At 45.7% G+C, this 22338-nt stretch overlaps 1 protein-coding gene across 1 annotated transcript in view; it reads left to right on the top strand.

Moving 5' to 3' along the window:
- Positions 1-5300: 5300 nt before the first annotated feature.
- Positions 5301-22338, top strand: part of PTK2 (protein tyrosine kinase 2) — a 245595-nt gene continuing 228557 nt past the window's right edge. The window contains exon 1 of the mRNA XM_077750009.1: positions 5301-5324. The gene's annotated coding sequence lies outside the window, so the exon portion shown is untranslated. The remainder of the gene's footprint in view (positions 5325-22338) is intronic.

Below are 22338 nucleotides of genomic sequence, written 5' to 3'. Positions count from 1 at the left end.
AATATGTTCAAGCCGAAGGCGGTGTAAGAGTTTGGAGGTCTGTGCTTAAGGCCACCGTCGTTGGGATTCTTAGGTAGAATGTAAACATTTTCGTGGTTGGAAAAATAGGCCATTGCTATTTGAAATGAAATACCAGAGCCTCACCCTTAACATTTTATTTGTAAAAGGGGCAAAGAAAATAGTCTTGTCTTGCATATGGCACAGCTGAGAAAGCTGCTCCGTTGTTTGATCTCTGAAAATCTGAAAAGCATGGATGAAGTGATTGAAAGATCCGTGATGAATTAGCATTCAGCTTTTGTTGAGGTGCAGCGTAGGTAACATTTTCATGCAACTGTATTTTCTAGATAACTTTTAACACCCTGCAATGTTTAAACACATGAAACTTTTTTAAATTAAATTTCATTTTTTTAAATTTTTTTTATTTATTTCTGAGAGAGAGAGAGGCAGTGTGAGCAGGAGAGGGTCAGAGAGAGAGGGAGACAGAATCTGAAACAGGCTCTAGGTTCTGAGCTAGCTGTCAGCTCGAGCTGGACTCGGGGCTTGAACCCAGTAACCGTGAGATCATGACCTGAGCCGAAGTCGGACGCTTAACCAACTGAGCCAACCAGGTGCCCCAACACATGAAACTTTTTTTTTTAATTTTTTTTTTTATTTATTTCTGAGAGAGAGAGGGAGATAGTGTGAGCAGGGGAGGGTCAGAGAGAGAGGGAAACACAGAATCTGAAGCAGGCTCTGAGCTAGCTGTGAGGGCAGAGCCTGACGGGGGGCTCGAACCCACGAATCATGAGATCATGACCTGAGCTGAAGTCGGATGCTTAACCGACTGAGCCACCCAGGTGCCCCTCACATGAAACTTTTAAAGCAAGTTGTGATCGAGGGGTTTTAGCATATGTTGGTTTCTATCTGTGGCAGCCCTTGGAGGGCAAATGCTAGCTAAGCTACTAGTGGTCTTTTGAATACTTCTGTTGTACTAGATGCTGTAGAAGCAGCAGATCAAGTAATTTCTTTTAGGTGATTATTAAATAGTCCAATTCAACATTGAAAACCGGGAAAAAATTGTTTAAAACACATTGGTCTCTTTTAAAGGATTCCAGTCAATGTAAAATGTCAGACTATGCACTGAATAGAAGGACCTACACATTATTCAGAGATGATGCATCAAAAAGCAAGTCCTTGGTTGGGGCTCTTGGGCAGCTCAGTTGGCTAAGCATCTGACTTCAGTTCAGCTCATGATCTCATGGTTTGTGGGTTCGAGCCACGAATCGGTCTCTGTGCTGACAGCTCAGAGCCTGACAGCTCAGAGCCTGGAGGCTGTTTCTGATTCTGTGTCTCCCTCTCTCTGCCCCTCCCCTGCTCACACTCTGTCTCTCAACAATAAATAAATGTAAAAAAAAAAAAAAAAAGCAAGTCTTTTCATCAATAAAGACATTAAATCCAAAACTTAGTATTTAAAGGTTTGGGGCATAAAATACAGGGGCAGAGGCCTGGATGAGATATGACTTCAGCCTCTTCAGGCGGGCAGTGCACTGGAGGTGAGCTGTGCTTAGGTTAGGAGTGAAGTTCGGGAGGGAAGTGTCTGGGGAAGCCCGAAGTTAGGAACCACAGTGAGGCTGCTAAAATGTTTCTAACTAAAGTGGTTTCTTTAACACTCTATGCCCATTGTCGGAAATTACAGAACTTAATGTCCCAGTTCTTCAATTTGGGTTCTTCAGCGAGTCAGATAACTTCTCTTGCCCAGAAGTTGGAGACATTGTCTAAATAACAAAATTGTATTGTTAAAAGTAGAACCTTTACAAAAAATGCTGATTTGTTGCTGCAGAAAAAAAATTGTTCTAGAATATATTTTCTATATACAGAATATATATTCAATACTGTAGTAAAAACAGTTTTGAAAATTACTGTTCTTTTTTGGATGTAAATTTTGAGTTAGAGACGTAGGATCTTAGTTTATGTTTAAAGATTTTATGGAACTCTTTTTCCCCCTGTATTTTTAAGTGTCTTAATTTTGAGAAAATAATTATCTTAAGAGTAGCACAACGAAAGATGAGATTCAGAGTTGTAATTCAGTATATAAATCTTCAACTTCTAAAATTAAACATTTTCAACTTAGATTTTCAGCTAAAATTTTATTTTAAATTTCAATATAATTAAAAGTTCTATTATTTTTATCATTTGTGAAATGAGGGGATTTTTGCTTCTATATCAGTAAAGTTTAGTTTCTGTACTAATTTATTTTGCCTTAAAGTTCTAGCTTAAGAACTTATTTTCATTACTGTATCTTTCATTAAAATCCCTTAAATAGCAAAAAATTGCTGTGGAGTCTTTGAGAATTTTTACTGATGCCTATATAAATTATTTAAAATGAAAATTTTAAAAACTTGGGCAAAGTAAATGACCTTATTTGAGTCAGTAGTAATAACCTCCAGGAAGTTTGTGAGTGCAGTCAGCACTCAAATATGAAGTTGCTCCTCTGTCCTTAGAAGGACCCTCACTGGAACAAGATGAGGTCAGTCCCAGGTGGTCTCTGGCTGTACCTGCGTGTCCCTGCCTCAACCAGCGACATTAAAAAGTTGTTTTTTTTTTTTAATTTCCCTTCTGTAAACCATGTGTAGTAGTGGATTATGTGAACCCTTGATGTCCTTTTCTCTATACTAATATTTTGGCAGAGGTTTTTTTTTTTTTTTCCCCCTTCCGTTTCATGACTACCAAAAGGCAGCTGAGTGCAGGAGAGATGGAATTCCTGTCTGCCACTTTCTGGCATTGATTTCTAGGAATTGTGCCAAATCTTACCATTCAGAACTGCATCAGTGTCTCTCTGATTATAAAGTAGCAGAAGAAGCCCCTCTGTTCCTATCTATAACAATTGTATTGTGGGTTTTTTTGGTTTTTGTTTTTGGTTAGGCTCTGTGATGGGAATAAAATTCAGATAAGCATATGTAATTCTGCTTTCAGTTTAGATGGAATTTTTAGCACATGTTGTTAATTATAGTCTCATTTGCATAAGCACTAATGAAATGGTTTTTAGATGGAAGCATGAAATAAATATTTTCACCTGATTGGCACTGTTCCCACTTTTTAGCAGTGGAAAGCCTTCGAGAGGAAAGCCAGGAGTATCATCACAAAGTTTTTCACATGTGTTTCGGGACATGAAGGTGTTCACTTACAAACTTGGCATTTAATGAAAATAATCCTGCCTAGATCTTACTGATACACGTTGCCATTTACTGTTAACTCATTTTTCAGAACAAGAAAAATGACTAAAGTCATACATTTGAATATTAGCCACTGGCAGGAGAAGAGATGTCACGTCCTGGGCGCCCGCGCGGGTACAGTGTGCTCTTGTCGGCGTCGCTACCCTTTTCCAGATGAATCCGATCTGGGCGATGAAACGTGCCAGACCTGAGCCGATTGTCATGCTGTAGCCCCTTCATTCCTCACCAGAGCCACACGCTCATTTTCCAGACGAGACACTGGGAGCTTGGGGTCCGAGGCGCCTGCCGTGGTCGCTTGGGCCATAGGTGGGAGATCCTGCTTGGCCAGGCCTGCTGGACCCTCCCTGCAGCCTCTGACCAGAGCGCCCGCCTTACAGATCGTACCCCGGCCTTCGGTGTGGGGGTGGGCAGGGTGCAAGGGAGATTACCGTGTCTGGGAAAGTTGAAATAGGTATATTTTCTATTTGAATCTGACCCTTTCATATCATGAAGTTATCATCTGGCCAGCATCGTGTACATAAACATCTTAATGAGCATACCGACATTGTTTAATGATGTTACGTTAATTTAGAATTCGTTAAATAAAAACGTATGACGTATGGTGTGGTGATCGATGCTTCTTATTAAAGGATATGCTTTAGTAACTTCAGAATTTACACAGATTTTTCATTGGTGACCTTTTTGGGAGGAGGGCAGTGTTGTTTATGAACATGGTTTTGTGGGAAGCAAGGAGTAACGTAAGGGAAAAGTACATGGCACATTTCTCATACAGGTTTAATCCCCTTTTAGTAAATCCTAGTGTTTATAATCTCTAACACATTGGTGCTTTATACATGTTTCTGCAGTGAATGTGCTCATTCTCACCAATTTAGAATTTTCCATCCTGCTTTTTAAGAGTTGACGTGCTCTGTACTCCTTTATTTGGGGCCAGTGGACTAAAACCAAGGCTCAGAAGAACCTGGAAAGTTGTATCTTTGGGCTGTCTGTGCCTAGGATCTTCCTTCTGCCTGCATATTCTATCTTAAAAGTCCTGCCATCTGGTGCGTTCGATTCTGCTGTGAATGGTAGGTGCTTGTTGGGTCTACTTGTGACCGAAGCACCATGTGTTTGTCTTTGATAGACTGAAGGGAGAGTGTGTTTGTAGAGCCTTCTGTATTTGTAGTGCCTTGTGTGTCTTACAGAATTTAAGCCCCAAGAGGGCAGAAACTTTGCTACACCCCCAGTGTCCGACACAGTGATAGCTGTTGAAGGAAAGACTGTGGGTGTCCCAGCTGGAGAACTGTCTGTGTCAGCCGTACACTGTCTTTTTTGCTCTGGTGGAAAGGAACCCTAAGATCCAAGTAGGACTTGATACCAGGGAAGAACGTGGATTATCTGTGTTTCTACTTTTGTCTGCCTTATTTTAGATTATAGATATCATTAAACTTGAGCCAGGAAAAAGACAGTTCTCTGTCCCTTTACAGTTTTCAAATGTTTTTTTTTCTAGGAAAAATGATTTGTAGGAGTCCTTGGGACTCATTCTGTGTTCCGAAGACAGAAAATTGCTCAAGGTGACACAAAATGAATGGGGCTTAGAAAGGATCCTTAATTACCGGTCTCTAGAAGCTCTGATGTATCTTTTACTAATCAGTCGGACTCATCAGATACTACACAAGGGTTTTACATTACGCCCTGGAGCCCTTTTTCAAAAGCCCATCTTCCTAAGGCTGCGCTGCTGCGAGTTCTGCCGCCAGGCCAACTCCCCCCTGACCTGCTGAGCCTTCTACTCTTACGTTGTTATTCCGGTTAAACATTTTGGCTGACAGCTCACTCACCTTCGTTCAGGGCAGGAAAGTCAGTCTTTGGGGAAGAAGAGTGGTTGGTTCTTTCTCTGCAGCCTCCTCCGGGCCTTGCTGGGACGGGAAACACGCGTGCGCGCACACACACTCCAGGAAAACTCGAGGTTGTTTGCAGTGGCTTTCCCGGTGTGGCTGCCTCGCTGTCACTGGGACCTGGATGGAAGTGCGCACGCTCCTGCCCCACCTCTGACCTCCTGAGTCAGCCCGGGGTGCGGCCCGCAGTCTGCCTGAACATGCTGTCCTGTCCACGAGCTTCTGTTGCACGCTGATGTCGGTGAGCCTCCGCGTTAGAGTGGGTGCAGGTCACCGCGGACAGAGATCCGTGGCGAGGGCAGGGGTGGGTGTCCTCTGGCCACTCAGGCTGCCGGAGGCGGCCTGCACTTCGAGACTCTTAAATATGTTCTTCAGGATTTGTAGGGTCTTGACAACTAATTTTGTTTAGGGAGTTTGAATGTTTTATGTCATTTAATTCTTTTGAATCTTGGTGTGGATTTTAGATGAATAATTTTGCATTAAAATAGCAGCTTGTGTGGCCCCTGGGCTTGTGGCTTTTGGCAGATAGCAGGAGAGTGTGTACATGTGGGTGCTTAGGGCGCACGTTCCCCTGGAAGTTCTGTTTTGGTGCTGAGAAACTAACTGGCTCACTTACACTAGCGTCAGGATGATCTCCGAGTCCTGGGGTGACTCCTAACGCAGTGTTGTGCGAACTGACTCTGTGCCTAGTGTTAAAGGCATATCTGAACTTATGTTTTGTTTTCCTTTCGTCTTTTCCTTATTTCCTGAGAAAAGGGCTAGATAAAAGTTAGTATACAAAGACGGGATTGCGGATGTGCCTCCTGTCTGTTGTCTTATGTGGTTAGACGTACCTGTTGACAAGTAGAATATTGTAAGCTCAGGGTCAAGGCCTCGGTGTTATCCTGTACGTGTCTGTGGGTCCTTCACGGCTTGCTCGGACTGCTGTAGTAGGTTGGCCCTCGGGAATTTGTTTCATGACTGAGGAAGGGTCTGTCCCCTTGCTGGGGGCACCTTGCGGTCTGTAAGTCTATGAAAGTTGTCACAAAGGTGGAGAAGACAATTTGGGGATAGACAAGTAAAGTTAAGTTTACTGATCTCAAAACGAAGTACAAAGAATGTTTCCACGTACCTCCTCTGGTCCCCATCAAACTTTGAGTTGGAGGACGGAGCTCTGTGACGGTGAAAGTAAAAGAAATGAGCTGATGGGAAGATGCAGTCTGGAACAATTTCTTTCTCCTTAAATCGCTCAAGTGAAGTTAAAGTTCTAGTTCACAGTCCGTTGTAGACTGTGATCCCCATCGAAGGTACTTCTGCCTGCCCGGCCCATAGCAGCTTCTCAGGAAATGGCTCTCCTGCTGCTCCGCGCTAGTGCTAGGTCTTCTCTCGGATTACTCCTTCAGCCCCTCTCTNGGTTTCTGGTGTATTTCTGCCTTGTGGTTTTAAATAGCCTTTTCCTGGTTACAGTGAGGTTGCATGCATATCTTTTTATATATTTTCTGGCCATTTGGATTCACTGTTTTGCGAAGTGCCCATTTTTTCTATTAGGTTATTTTAAATCGATTTGTACACTTTATATATTCACAACACAGATTCTTTGTTGGGTGTGTCTTTTGCCACCGTCTCTTCCCACTTAGTCATACGCAGTTTTGCTAGTTCAGTGGTTGTTTTGTTTTGTTTTTGATGAATAGAAGTTCTTAAGTTTAATTATTGCCATTTATCAGTCTTTTCCTTTGTAGTTGATGCCTTTTCTTAGATTCCCTACCCTGAGGTCACCAACTAATTCTCATTTACTTTCTAAATGCCTTTGTACTTTCGCTTTAACTTTATTATTCTTGTGGAATTGGTTTCGCTGTGTAGTCTGAAGAAGGAATCCGGCTGCATCATCGGTTCACGGACATTTAGCTGTCCTGACTCCATTTACTAACAAGATAATCATTTGGGGCACTTGGGTGACTCAGTTCGTTATGCGTCCAACTCTTGATGCAGCTCCTGTTATGATCTTGTGGTTTGTGGGTTTGAGCCCCATGCTGGGCTCCACACAGACAGCACAGAACCTGCTGGGGATCGGCTCTCTCCCTCTCTTTCTGGCCCGCCCTCTTTCTCTCAAAATAAATAAATAAACATTAAAAAACAGAAAGATCCTCTTTCCCCGACGCTCTTCAGTGTCGCCCCTTGTGAATGGAGCGTCCGTGTACAGGGGCCTCTGTTTTTTGGACCCCTCAGTCCCACAGGCACTGCTCGCTCCAAGCTGCCTGAGTCCCTGCAGGTCGGTGACGGGTCTTACCCCGCTTGGGGCCTCTTTAGGCTTCCTCGGCTACCCTTGGCCCTTTGCAGATCTGTATCTGTTTTAGAATCACTTCCTAACTTCTGAAGAATTTCTCCCTGATGTCGCCCGGGATGATATTGAATATGATCAGTGTGTGGAGAGTTGTTTCTAGTTCTGAGTTATTACAAATAGAGCCCATGAATAATTTTGTTCAAGGCTTCATGTGGACGTAGGCTTTCGTTTCTCCTGGAATGGTGGGTCTAGGACTGTAATGGCTGCATCAAGTGGCAGGTGTATGTTTGACTTTTTAAGAAGGTGTCAAACTCTGTTCTAGACGGCTGGGCCATTTGTATCCTCCCAGTCCTGTGGGAGAGTTCCAGTTGCCTCCGATCGTTGGGGCAACACTTGGTATGGCTGGTCTTGTAGCTTTGGCCATTCTCATAGGTGTGTCATGGCCTTTTGTTGCGGTTTTACTTTGTTTCCCAAATACCTAATGATGTTGAGTATCTTTTCATAGGCTTTTTACTACTCATAGATCTTCTTTGGTGTTCAGATCTTTTGCCCATTAATTTTTTTCTTATTGGTGGGTTCCTTATATATTCTGAACGTAAGTCTTTATTAGATGCCTGCTGTGCCTGACTCTGACGCTGCGACTTGTGTTTTACATCCTCTTAATAGGGTCTCGAAGAGCAGAAGTTATGAATTTTGATGATGTCTTGTGTATCAACTTGTTGTTTTATGGACTGTGCTTTTCTGGTTTCACAGTTGTGAAATGATTGCCTGATCCTGGGTCTCGAAGGTTTTCTCCTGGGTTCCCGCCACCCCCGCCCCTGCTCCCCTCTAGAAAAGTTTCAGGTTTTACATTAGGTCTGTGATTCATTTTGAGATACTTTTTATTTNCTGAGCTGACAGCACAGAGCCTGATGCGGGTCTCGAACCCACGAACCGTGAGATCATGACCTGAACTGAAGTCGGATGCCTAACCGACTGAGCCACCCAGGCACTCCAGGGTTCTTCATTTAATTCTCAATATTTGTAGGACTCTTTTGAGCATAGAATGAAGATTTAGCCCCTCTAGAGAGCATGGAGTTTTCTTTTTGGCTTCAGCCCGTTTGGGATCGCCTTAAGCCAAGTTTAAAGTTGAGGTTTTTTGGAGCACCTGATGCTGGAATCTTACTGGAGAGGGTTTCTCTTCTCTTGAGCTGTGTAGCCTCAGGGTCCTGCTTATGGAGGTAGGGTTTTGGGCTAGACATGCTGGGGACCTAGCTTCTGATTCCTATCCCCCTTTGCCTGCACTGTTGTAAAAGTGAAAGTTGAAAATGTCCAGAATCGGCAGGTGACTTCAGGGCAAAGGTGGCTTCTGTGCTTGTTTATCTTTTTGGGTTCCTGATTTCAGTTTAATTTGGGTCTGGTATTTCCTTGTTGTCTTGTCAGGTTTTGGCTGCTTTTAAGATTTTTAAAGTATTCTATCCATCTTTTTTTTAAGTCTTTCTCAGAGGGAGGGTTGGGCCTCATAACCTGGCTTGTAGTTGAGGAGCCAAGGAAAATTCTTTTTCATTTTACTACGTTGTTAGAGTCTAGCCTTGGATCTGCTGCCGTCGCTAGCCACGTGTGCCTGTTTAAATTAAGATTAAGTGAAAGTAAAAGTCCTGTTTCACAGTCACACTAGCCCCAGTTCAAGTGTTCAGCACCCACCTGTGGCTAGTGGCCCACCCCTCTGGACGCTGCGGAGATGGAACATTTTCATCATCATGGAACGTTCTCTTGGGCAGTGCTGGCTGGGCTCTCGCGAACCTCATCAGGGATTTGTAGTGGGACGAGGGTCTGCACTGCACCAAGGACACCAATATGGGTGTTCTTGCTGTTTCCAGTGTGATTTTTCCTGGAGTCAGATGGTTGAGCCCCTTTAATAGGCTTATCCTCTCCATGGAGCCTCTCCATAAGGTGCCATGTGGGTTCTCGGCTGGTGGAGGCGGGATGATGGGAAGATGTGGTGTGCTGAGTCGGAAACCATGAAGTACTGATAATTACACGCATCTGCCTTGTGCTTACTGTGGGTGCCTGATTCATTTTTGTTTATAAAAATTTTCGTTAACTTCAAAATTATCAAAATTAATGAGTCAGAAATTATATTTTATCCCTCCCATAAAATCTCAGGTATTAGTGAGTGAAGATTCTAGGTGTCGTAGTTTGTGTAAGGAAAAGGTCTTCTTAATGGAAAGAGCATCTTATTTAGGAAACAAAGTCGAGGTTCAAGCATTGGTGTTTTGCCTTTAGCCATGTGACTTCTAACACTGTCCTTATCTATAAACTCTAGTATCTATGATCTCAGCCTTTGAGGTTCTCTGTGCAGTTACTGTGTAAAATGTGTGCAGATGCAAAGTGCTGGCATTGTTGCCCCACGAACAATGCAGGGGTTAAGGGCATGGACCGCCCTGTAGTTGAAAACCCGCAGTTAACGCATATTTTGTTAATTTTTAAAAATGTTTGTTTATTTTTGAGAGAGGTGGACAGAGAGAGGGACAGAGTGCGAGCAGGGGAGGGGCAGAGAGAGAGGGAGACACAGAATCCGAAACAGGCTCTGGGCTCTGAGCTGTCAGCACAGAGCCCAACAGGGGGCTTGAGCCCACGAACCGTGAGATCATGACCTGAGCCAAAGTCGGATGCTTAACGGACTGAGCCACCCAGGTGTCCCTTTCTTTTTTTAAAATTTTTTCATGTTTAACGCATATTTTGTGTGTGTATGATATACTGTATTCTCGTAATAAAGGGAGCTACAGAAAAGAGGATGTGAAGAAAATGATAAAATACATTTACTGTGCAGTATTTATTGAAAACAATCTGTGCATAAGTGGACCCAGTGGTTCAAGAGTCAGCAGTATTGAATGACTGTCTTGTGCGTGGTGTCATGCCTGCGGGGGCCACTGATGGGGGGGTAGGGTGCAGGAGGGGAACGATGCAGTCAGAGGGCAGCCGGACGCCCGCAGTGGGAGTGCCATAGCTGAGTGGTCCGGGGACCTGGAGGCCACGTCCCCAGTTGTGGTCAAGCTCACAGGTCGGTAAGCTTTCTCTCTTGAAGGCCAGACGNTTTTTTTTTTTTTTTTTTTTTTTTTCATAACCCTTTGAAAAGGTAAAAACCTTTCTTAGTCCAGGAATCATACAGAATCTGGCTGTGGACCAAATGCTGTGACCTCCGCAGGTCTGGCTGTCTGCAGGGGTCTGCAGAAATACAGTGGAAGATGGGAGGCAGGCAGGGCCTTCCGGGGGACACGCCCATGTCAAGGTGCAGAGGTGTGAGAGGCTGGGGCTTGTGGAACCGATCACTTACAGCGGCCTTTGGGAGGACAGGCTGGGTTGGGTAGAGAAGGGGGTGAGGTTGATACCATCAGCAGGATCAAAGCAGTGTGCGCTTGACTCTGACGGGAGCTGATTTCTACGGCAGGAGGATGGCTGCGCCGAGTTCAAGAGTCGGTCAGGGAGGTGTCGCCAGGGTGCACTTCAGAGGGGAGAGGGGCCAGACCCTTGTCATTAAGGAAATGGCTGCCTGGTGTCACCCAGCTAGTAAAGTGATGGGCAAAGTTCAGATGGTCTGATTTAACAGCCTGTGTTCTCTTAATTATACAATTATGTTGTACACACAAGTGAAGAAGGCCTTAATTAAGGGCACGACTGAGGCACTGGAGAGACAGGTGATTTGAAGCCTGTTTCTGAGTCTGTCTCTAAGGCTCTGGCCAGGGAAATGAGGAGGTGGGGCTGAGAGAGGGGGTGTCCGGGGCAATTCCAGGATGACCCCCAGATTGCTCCCTCGGTAAAATGTCTACAGAGATCTTTTTGCTTTTAAGTGCCGCCTGATCAGACTGTTGCTTGAGGAGGGAATGCTCTCTCCTAGGTCCGTGAACCCCAGGAACGGAAATCAGAAGTGTGTGTGCACACGCGCCAGTTGTTTTCCCTGGGAGGGTTTGCTCCGGCTTTCATCAGATTGTCAACAGTGAGCCCCGCCCCAAGGGGGGGCCGCTGTTTGTGGTTAGATTGCAGGCCTCTGACACCCTCTGCACAGGGGTGAGGCTGTGAGGGAGGCTCAGCATCCTGATCCCAGGACTCTTACTTGTAATGTCACACATCCCAGACTCTGCAGAAAACACAAGCACATGCACACGTCTCCTGAGCCCAGCTCAACCAACCGGCAATTAAGACGTTTCCCCTGGCCTCCCCGCGCCCGTCCAAAGGACAAAACAAGTCACCGATTTGGTCCACGGAAGGCCAGCCAGGCGTTTGGAACTTGGATTGGCGTGGATGTTTCCACACGCTGCTGTGCAAAGGTGGAGCTGAAGTTGATCAACTCTTAGGCATATCTTAGTCACGTGGCTGTGAGAGCGGGAGCAGCGTCACTGTTAGTGGCAGGGAGTAAAGTTTTCCATACGCTCAGAAGTGTGCTAGTACTTAATAGTTGTAAGATAGTACTTAACTCACGTTGTTACGGTCAGCTCTTCACATCAGCGCGTGTAGGAGGGGCCGGAAGCTGGTGGTTAATGTTTGAAGGAGCGCCAGGCAGGTTCATCTGGTGTTCTGGGGTCTACACTGGATTGGTTCATGTCTGCTATCAGCATTAATACGTGTAATTTAGAATTACAGACTTCACATTATAGTAATCCAGCAGAGATTTGCCGTGTTGGCTGATACTTGGACGTCCTGTAGGAGATGAATCTTTGAGTGGAGGGTTTGGACATGGGTTTGTGGCTGAGAAATTTTCCCTTTTCCTGTTAAGAAAAATTGTGGCCTCCATTAAGCACCAAGTGTCATGAATGGCAGAGGTAGAAGAAATGCTGGAATTTGGTGATGGTGTAGAAGTTAAAAGTGAAAAAAACCTTAGGCTTTTTAAGATGTCACCCTGCAGACTTCATGCTGGGTATAGTCGTGATTGCCGTGTAGCAGAACGTTTGGAATCTCCTTGCTTGTATCATGGCCCAAAAAAGGCTTGCTTTTTGCTTTGGAAAAATACACAAGTTGTGTCCTAAGGCGTTGGCTTGATGTAACAGGTGGCAGGATAACTGGGTTTAGATGCAGGTTGTCTACAGAAGCATTAATTTTTGACAGGTCACGATTGAGTTTGTTTGGCTGGGGAAGAGTTGATGTTTGATTTTCATCTGTCCTTCCTGCCGTTTCATTGGAAATTTTAAACTTTTCCATGGGGTGTTTGTCTCCTTTATTCTTACTGGTTTATATAGTCCAGGATTTTAGAAGTTGATCTAAATTTAGGGCTCACCTGGTCCAGAGCTCTCACTTTAGAGTTGAAGAAATAACCCACAGAGGGCAGGTGGCTCTTTGATGTGAAGGAGGGGAACCCTCAAGCTCTCTTGACTTTCAGTTCACTGGTGATCTTTTTAGGAGGTGAGGAGGGTGTGAAGAAGCTTATAAAACTCAAGTTTCCTGTTAATTGTCAGGAGATTGAAAAAAAAAAAGGATGTAATCGACAAATGGGTGAGAAGTGGATGTCATTGACTCTGTCGCCCAAACTGTTGCCAAGTAGTGTGTGGTTTGCATCCACGTTATCTTGGATATTTGAGAAATGACAAAATAAGTCTTACACATTTGTATATTCTAGGTTTTACAGACTAGTAATGCCACTTCTCATTGATCTGTCAAACTTAAAGCGTTTTCGTGAGGCCCTCTTGAACATGTACCCTGATGAGGATTCATTAGCAAGAAGTCTTGGGGTGCCCAGTGGGCTCAGTGGCTCTTGACTTTGGGGTCGTGAGTTCAAGTCCCACGTTGGGTGTAGAGATTACTCAAATAAGTAAATAAATTAAGAAAATAAAAAGAATACAGTCACTGACTGAAAGTAGTGTCCTTACGAATCACTGAAGAGAGTGGATAGAAATGCAAACGCCTGGTGTCTTCCCCCAGAGATGTTATCACTCCTGATGCACAAGCCAGTGACTTGCATTTTAAACTAGCATCCTCGCATGCTGAGAAGCACTGCTGTAGTGTTGGTGAAAATACACTGTAAATCACCAAACACTGGGGTTTGGGAGGCCCTGAGGCCACCTGCAGGCCCCATCGCTCACTAGAAGGAATTGCAGAACTCAGAAACCCTGTTTATACTGTCATGGTTTATTATGGTGCAGGGATGCAGACAAAAGTCAGCAGAGGAAAGGCTCAGAGGGCCAAGTCCGAGAATGAGCACGCATGAGCTTCTGGCTGTCCTTCTCCCATGGAAGCCATGCCAGTTTCTCCCAGCACCGGTACTGCCAACCAGGGAGGCTCTCCTGAGCTTGGTGTCTGGGATATTTATTGGCGGTGACCCCATAGACACTGCCTGCATGGTTGAGTTTAGTCTCCAGTCCCCCCAGAGATCAGGCTGGTGTTGTGTGGCCCAAGCCTCCACCAGAAATCACATTGTTAGCGGAGACTAACCTTGGGTGTGACCCAAGGCCCCCAGCTAAACGAAGACAGCCGTCTCAGGCAGGAGGTTCAAAGGGCTGAGAGGACTTCCCAGGAACTGGGCAATGACCGAATCTTTCTTGGGGCAAGGTTAATCCTTTACTGCATGAAGCCTAAGAAAGTAAATTATTATTTATTTCTGTCATTACTGGAGAGTTCAAGAAATCATTGAACTCAAGAATCATTGAATCATGCTTTTAGGTGGAAGATATGTTGCAACCACATGTGTATACTTTAGTACTCAACTAAAATATCAGAATTTCTGCACATGGGTGAAGATGTCTCCAGAAGCATGTCATACTTGACACCTGTCGCAATGTTTTCATTAGGAATTTGAATAAAGATCAGGAGGTAATGCTGGGACACTGCTCATTTTTAGAATCAGAATTTTAAAATATTTCGACAGGTTGTAACAAAGTGCTCAAATCAATGAGGTAAATTTTATCAGGAGCAAAAGTAAAATGGCAGACCTAAGTTGAAAAGAAAAAACCAGCCGAGAGGCTAAAGATGTGGGAAATAAGCGTTAGCTGTACCTGTTTGCAGAAGGTCCGGGGAGGCTGGCTGAAAGGGATTGGCAGGCTTCTCTGTAAAGGGGCAGATGGTAGATATTTTAGGTTTTGCAGACTAATAGGCAAAATGAAGGATATTATGTAAGGACTTATGTAACAAGAGAACACGAATTTCTACAACATTTTTACTGACAGAATTCCAAATAATAGTTGAGTGTGTGTGTGTGTGTGTGTGTGTATGTGTATATTTTATAATACAGGCCTACTAAGAAGCATGGAATTCTTTTTTAGGGGGAAGGTTGGATAACACTTTTCTTCATCGGAGTTCAAACTTAGCGTTCCCTGTCATCAGGATCGGTTACAAATGTTCATGTCTTGACGCTGAACTGCAAGGAAGTTTTACACACTTCATCTCTAAAAATGACTTCATGCTGATAGGTGCTCTCAGATACAGTTTAGAGGTGTATATCATTTTAATTTAGCATATTGTTTCGCAGACACGGAATTCTATTAGATTTTTTGATATTTGCCTTTTAGCATATCATTACATTGCAGATTAATCTCTTCTGATTGACGGTTAGATGGAAGACCTTAGTTCCATAGTGAACAGGGTTTGGAAATATGTAAATTTTCACTTGCATCAAGGCTCGAAAAATGCTGCTGAAACTGTAGTTTGAATTCAGAAAATCTGCTGCAGATTTGTGTGGGGATGGAAACCCCGCCTCTCTTTTTAACTTTTTTTTAAGATTTTATTTTTAAGTAATCTCTATACCCACTGTGGGACTTGAACTCACAACTCCGAGATCAAGGGTCATGGGCTCTTCAGACTGAGCCAGCCAGCCGCCTGTCTCTTTCTAACCTTGGATGGCATGGGAAGTGTGTGACCCCACTGGGCGTTACTTGTGATTGAGATGTTTGTGGTGATCATGACCTGAGCCGAACCGTGAGATCATGACCTGAGCCAAAGTAAGATGCCCAACCGACTGAGCCCCCTAGGTACCCCATAAGCAGCAGCTCCTTAATCCTCACGGCCCTAACTGGTTACTACCCTTTTTCCATTTTACATGTGAGAAAACAAAGTCCAAAAAAAGTTAAGAAATTTTCCAAGGTCACACAGCAAACAAGAGAGATCAGGCATTCAAACACCAGCTTATTAGCACTCTCAGGATCATGATGCTGGGGACGTGGGTGCTAGGGGAGGGGGTAGCTGATTAAGCAGCCGACTCTTGATTTTAGCTAAGGCTAAAGTCACGTTGACTCCTTGAATAAACAGCCGGGCAATATGGGTAACACTTGTTGACTCAGCAGCGGCCAAGGGAATCCACTGCATCACGTGCCTCGTTCCTTAACCGTCAGCGCTGTTCTGAGGTCCTCGCCTCTGAGCAACTGTTCTTTCGCAAAGGCAAGTAGTTTTAAACAAGTTTACTCTCTCTCAGCACGTTTCCTCCTCTGTTCGAACATAATTTAATGAACTCCTTGTCCGCCGTGTAAACAGAGAGACTGTTCAGGGTTTGGAGCAGAGAAGTGACACCATCTGATTCAGATTTGGAATCAGTCTGCCGTGTTGAGAGTGTACACTGGGGTGGCGAGAGGCCTGTCCCAGAGCACTGTGGTCACTGGGCTTCTCTTCCTTCATTTATTCATTTTTAGAGAGAAAGAGCATGAATGGGGAAAGGGCAGAGAGAGAAAGGGAAACAGAGAATCTCAAGCAGGCTCTGCACTGTCAGCGCAGAGCCTGATGTGGAGCTTGACCTCAAAACCTTGAGTACATGACCGGAGCTGAAATCCAGAGTTGGCTGCTCAACTGACTGAGCCATTCGGGCGCCCTGCCAGACATTTCTTAGCACAGGGAATTCGAATCCATCACTGCTACTGGGAGGGTGGGCAGAAGTCATGAGTAATTCTTTTTTCATTTTGCCAGCCTTGCCTCTTACTAGTTAACTTCAACCCCAAGCTGTATCAGGAAGGGGTTTTGAGCCATGTAGCTCTGCCTTCTCCTTGGTGATGCACTGAAGGCAGAGTTAGTGGCCGTGCTGCGGTGTTGACAAGAGTCTAGCACAACAGCGGGGCTGCTGGTCTGAGCCAGAGGTTATATGTTTTAAGGCTGTTAGTGAAGACACGGCATATGAAGGGAGCTTGCCGGGGAGGTGAGCGTGGCTAAGAGGAGAAAGGACAGAGCCTTGGGGAAGTCTGGAATCAACTGGTTTGGAGATGAGGAGAGAGGAGAATCACAAGACGGGAGTAGGAGATCAGCTCTTGCCGGTTGCTGCCACAAGGTCGAGACCTGAGCAGTAGTGATTGGGTGGAGCGGTGCAGAGGTAATTGGTGGTCTCGGGATGGAGAAGTTTCTGTGCAGTGGTGGATGCCAAAGTCGGTGGGTTTAAGGGATAGAAGGAAAAGAAGAATTTGTGATATCAAATATGTTGTATGTATGCTTGTTTGTAGAATTATTTGTATAGTAGTTTCTGAAGCCCTTATGTGCCATTTTAACATTTGTTTCATCTTGGTATTGGCTTATCTTGGTTTTCTTTTTTCATGGGAATTGTTTTCCTGGCTCTTCATATGCTGAGTAAGTTTGGGGTGTGTCCTCAACACTTAGGCTGTCACGTTAGGAGACTCTCTGTCACACTTAAGTCTGCTGATTTGGTGCTGGCGTGAATTCCAGCCTGTCCTTCCTTCCTGCTCTGTAGTTTTACTTTTCAGAGTCCTCAGGTGGTTTCTGCAGTTATTCTGCCCAGGGTTTCTGTGCTCCCTCACTCTCCCTTCCCTAGATTGGGGACCCTCCACTTTGCAGACCTTTCCCATCACACAGGTAACCATCTCCAGGTTCAGCTGGATTCCGTCAGATGCCCAGGTGACTGTCTCTCATGATCAGTCACCGCTCCCAGCACTGCAGGAGATTTACTTCTAAATGCTTCTTGAATTGGGTTCATGGCTCCTTCTTTTGGTGTCTCCGTCAGGTAGACAAAATGATCCATAGCTGCTAGTTCTTGTGAGTATGAAAGGTTGCTGTATCTTGAATATATTAACTGTGCCTATTAACTAATTTGAGTAGAATAGTGATTCTTTCACATTTTTAAGCTTTTGTAGAGTAGAATTTTCTGGGGATATTGCATGTAGTGTAGAATAGAAGGGTGGTTAAGAATGGGTGTTGGACAGGCCTGCTTTGAATTTCGGATTTGGTCCTTGTTCCCTGCATGTTCACCCGGTTACTTAAGCCCTAAGTCTGTTTTCTTGTCTGTTAAGTGGAGATTATCATAACTCTTTTATAAATGTGATACAACATGGCTCTTAGTACATGGCCACTCATAGCACTAATCACTTTTTAGGGAAGAATCAGCCCGAAGTTCAGTAAATACAGTTCCTAACAATGTAGTTACTTCTGCTATGGGAAATTTAAAAGTGAATCTTAACCCTTCCCTCATTAGTTTGACCAGTGTGTCTAAGAAGTGGAAGCAGTTTATATTCAGTATTTACTTTGTGTGTGTTACAGGCAACTTATTGTTGTTACTGTTGCTAATAATGGTTTTTCAGAAAGTAGTACCTTTACCTCTTCTTTTCCCTTAAGGGATTCGTGTTGTTGTCAGTAGCTGATGACCGCTTGGACGGCAGACCCCGTACCACGCCCTGGCACAGAGATGAAGGGGATGTGGGGATCTATGACCTATGACCTTTGAGCTGCTCCACAGTCTAGTAGTAGAATGTGTTTGGCTAGAAAATTATTTTGAAGCATAAAGAAGCTTTTGTCAGCCTGATAATTTTCATAATCATATTCACGTTCTTGATATGTTTTTGGCATTTCATAAAGTTACTTCTGACCGGTGTTCTTTCAGAGCACAGGTTGTAGCTTGTCCTAGTGCAGAAGCTGCTGGAAGGACCAAACTTAGAGGAAGGGACACCTGTGTGAAGTGGTTGTAGAGTTTGTACATCAGGGACCTTCACAGACGATTTAAATTGCTGGGATGTTACACACTACGAAACCATGGACTTGGGCTTTATTTGGCAGCTAGCATCAAAAAGACCATGTCTTTGCCAGGGGCTCAGCCTACATGCTTGATTTAGGCCAGATATCTTATAACTTGTCAATATGTCATGTTGAATATTACTCAGTTTTACTTTAGAATTTTTCTGTCATGTTGGCTTTGGAGCCCAGATCATGTCCATCGTGCTAACAGTGATAATATCTGGTTAACTTGGGAAGCTGGAGCAGCGTCATGATTCTTCTTTTTTTTTTTTGAGAGAGAGAGAGGGAGGAGGGAGAGAGACTCTTAAGAGAGGGAGAATCTGACACAGGGTTCTATCCCATGACCGTGAAATCATAACCTTAGCTAAAATCAAGAGTCGGCTGCTTAACCAGCTACCCCCTCCCCTAGCATCCATGTCCCCAGCATCATGATCCTGAGAGTGCTAATAAGCTGGTGTTTGAATGCCTGATCTCTCTTGTCTGCTGTGTGACCTTGGAAAATTTCTTTTTTTGGACTTTGTTTTCTCACATGTAAAATGGAAAAAGGGTAGTAACCAGTTAGGGCCGTGAGGATTAAGGAGCTGCTGCTTATGGGGTACCTGGGGGGCTCAGTTGGTTGGGCATCTGACTTTGACTCAGGTCATGATCTCACAGTTCATGGGTTCGAGCCCCATGTCAGGCTCTGCTGACAGCTCAGAGAGCCTGGAGCCTGCTATGGATTCTGTGTCTCCCTCTCTCTCTGTCCCTTGTGTTCTCTCTCTTTCTCTCTCAAAAATAAATATTTAAAAAAAAAAAAAAGCTGGTGTTTGTAAAGCACTTGGGAGAGAGCTGTGACCCCACCCCTCCTGAGATGCCGGCTATGACTGTTGTCGGGTCGTGTGAGAGGCGGGTGTCAGGGACTGTCCAGGCCGGGCCGTGTGCTGGAATGAGAGCGCCGTGAGCAGGTGCTGATGGAAGCATGCTCTGTGCCAAGGGAGCGCAGAGTCAGAGTGTGCTGTGGCTGCCAGGAGGTCTTAGTTTGCGTGTTAGAGGGAGAGGGTTCAGATCAGCCCGGGCATCTCTGCAGACGTAGCTTAAAACGTACCCACTGAGGACAAGAAGGTGGAGAGTGTCCATCTTACAAATATTATCAAGGAGCTGACAATATGTTTCATTGTATAATGAGCCAATTTAATTTTTCTGTGTCTGGGGCAAAAGAATTTATGCATTTTAATTATACAGTTTGGGAAATATCTAATTTTCTGCACTATTTGAACAATTTCAAATTTTTATGCTTATATTTTATCAGTTCCATAGTTAAGAAGCACAGAGTCATACTCTCAATAAAGATCAGGTTGTGCGATGCATCGGAGTGCCGGCTCTGGCCTGCCACAAGGTCCCGCCTGCGGCGCGGGTACAGATGATGCGCGTGTTGCCGTTTTTCTGGAACTCTCCTAAGACACAGCATTAGGCGAGGGCCGCTATGAGGCACTCCGAGCCCGCGTGTACAGCCACTTATTCATCGTTAGGCCTTCACGCGTGTAGTACGTGTTTACTGATCGTGTAAGCACGGTTTCGGTGTTCGGCCCCGTGTCCACTGCTGTGCGTACGGGGGTGAGCGGGACCCAGACGTGGGGGAGGCGGGCGCCCTGCCCGCGCGCTCAGCGGGGAGAGGGGCCGCTGCTGGCACGCTTGTGCGGGCTCCGTGAGTGACGTTTTCAGGATCACAGGCCTCACAGAAAGAAGGCCAAAAAAAGAGGGCTTTGGTCTAAAAGAGCAAATGTTACTTACCTGCGGCAGCCACTGGGGCTTTCTTGACCTTCACTTCGGCTTTATTTAACAGTGCTTACATCACTTCCCTGAGGTGCGGGCCCCCAGGCTGCAGAGCTACAAGAGGCCGTCGTCGCCCCAGAATCTCGCTGTTTGGGTGGTGGAGCCTCGGACAGGCGAGGTCTCCCCTCCGCCCTGCTGTGTTGAACAGGGAGCCACAGCTCGGGAGTCCTTTGGGGCAGGGCCGTGTCTCTCCTGTCCACTGCCATGTGTCGCAGTGGTGCAGTGCGTGGCACGTGTCAGTCACTCGGCAGATACCTGTGTCCCATGAAGGAGTGCTGAGGGGTGCAGGAGAGAGGCGTCTCACCTGGGGGGGGGGGCACGGCTCCCGCCACACGCGTGGCCACTTGAGCCAGGGGAGGAAGATCGGGTGGAGGGACTGGCAGATGGCGTGGAGGTGTGACCGAGGCCACAGGTCTTTCTGTAACCTGCGAATGGCTTAATTTTGTGGGAGACCGCGTGAGAGGCACACTGGGCGTGATCGGTCAGGGACCAACAGGTCCTATCGAGGGGTCGGGACTATCTCTTCTTCAAACGTAAGAATTCCAAAGTTCCAGAAACTAGGCGTCCCGGGGCCCAGGCTGGCACTGTTTTCATATCACACGGTGCATGTGATGTCAGAAAAGTAGCCTCAGGTCTTGGGTCCCATTAGTGATAGCTGCGCTGTGCAAGCCCTGGATGAACTTTTCATCTTTTGGGAGGAATGAGGATATAGGATAAATATTTGTTTTCTCAGGGGTAAAAAGAAAAAAAGTTGAGGCTCTTCAAAGGCCAGCAAGGGCCGTAGGTCTTTGAACCTGAGCTCTCTAGAAGGCTGGCAGGTATGCATAGTAGATACTCGGTATGTGAATAAGTGCTGTTGTGTGCACTCACGGCAGGCCCCGTGCTGGGCTCTGAACGGCCACCGTTAGGTGACCCGTGGCCCTTTCCAGAGGGTCTTTCCAGCCGAGCAAGGGGAGAGAAGTCAGCCAGTGCCGGTGGTGCAGGGGGCAGCCCTGCGGTAGAGCGTGCGCACCGTGGTGTGATGGCGGGGGTCTTTCTTTGACTGTTCAGTTGCCCATGTTCTTAACCCTTTGGTTCCCTGTTGCTTATTTTCCCCATACTTTCCAGTAGCCTCTTAGTCATTTTTCCACACGGCTGGTCCTATAGACTCAGCTCTTCTTCACATTTTATTTCTGGGAGATGACTTCCTGGAGATCTCTGTTCTCTTCTGAGCTGGTTGCTCCTTAGGCCTTTTCTTTTTTTTTTTAAATTTTTAAAATGTTTTATTTCTGAGAGAGAGAGACAGACAGAGACAGTGTGAGTAGGGGAGGGGCAGAGAGAGAGGGAGACACAGAATCTGAAACAGGCTCCAGGCTCTGAGCTGTCAGCACAGAGCCCGACGCGGGGCTCGAACCCACGAACCGGGAGATCAGGACCTGGGCTGAAGTCGGTCGCAGGCACCCCAGGCCTTTTACTGTGTTGTCCCAGACGTTCCTTTGTTCTCAGCCTCAGGCTTTTCTTCAGAGTTGGATTTTACGTTTGTGGCTCTCTGGTTTTGTCCTTCACGGACTTCCTCATTTGGGTGGAGTATGTCATCCAGGGGTGAATCACTTTAAAAAGATGGTACAATTGGGGCACCTGGGGGGCTAGGCTGAGCGTCCGACTTCGGCTCCTGTCATGATGGTGCGGTTCATGGGTTCGAGCCTCTGTGCTGACAGCTCGGAGCCTGGATTCTCTGTCTCCCTCTCTCTCTGCCCCTCCCCTGCTTACACTCTGCCTCTGTCTCTCTCCAGAATAAGTGAACATTGAAAAAACATTAAATGTAAAAAGATGGTTACGGTGTCTTTGGGCAAGGTGAAGACAGCCTTCCGTGTTCCCTCCTTTTGCGCAGCTCTCTGCCAGCCTGGACTGGTTTCCCCCCCCAGGGCGCACAGCCTCCATCCGGAACCTCCCCTCGTCATCCTCCTGGGGCCTCCCTGTCCCCTCTTCACGGAAGGTCACGCCCTCCTCACTTTTTGTTGAAGCTCATGTTTTGGTGGGAGGGTTTCTTCAGTGGCTTCTGACACAGGATGTTTGGGAGATAAACTGAGACCTTGCAGGGTGGAAACTTGGTGAGAGTCTGCTGGGTGTAGAGCTCCGTACTGGCTTTCCTTTCTGTTCACGAATTCAAAGATTGCCCCATTGCCTTCTTGTTTCCATGTTACTGTTTTTGAATTCAGAAGCTGTTCTGATTTATTCTCTGGTTAACTTTCCCCTCCCATCTTTAGAAGTCGTAGGAGGTTTAAAATTTGTCCAAGTGTTT

Source organism: Crocuta crocuta, unplaced genomic scaffold, assembly GCF_008692635.1.
Source record: "Crocuta crocuta isolate KB4526 unplaced genomic scaffold, BGI_CrCroc_1.0 scaffold119, whole genome shotgun sequence".
NCBI lineage: Eukaryota > Metazoa > Chordata > Mammalia > Carnivora > Hyaenidae > Crocuta > Crocuta crocuta.
Note: the sequence above shows the minus strand (reverse complement) of the source record. Positions and strands in the feature narration are given on the sequence as shown.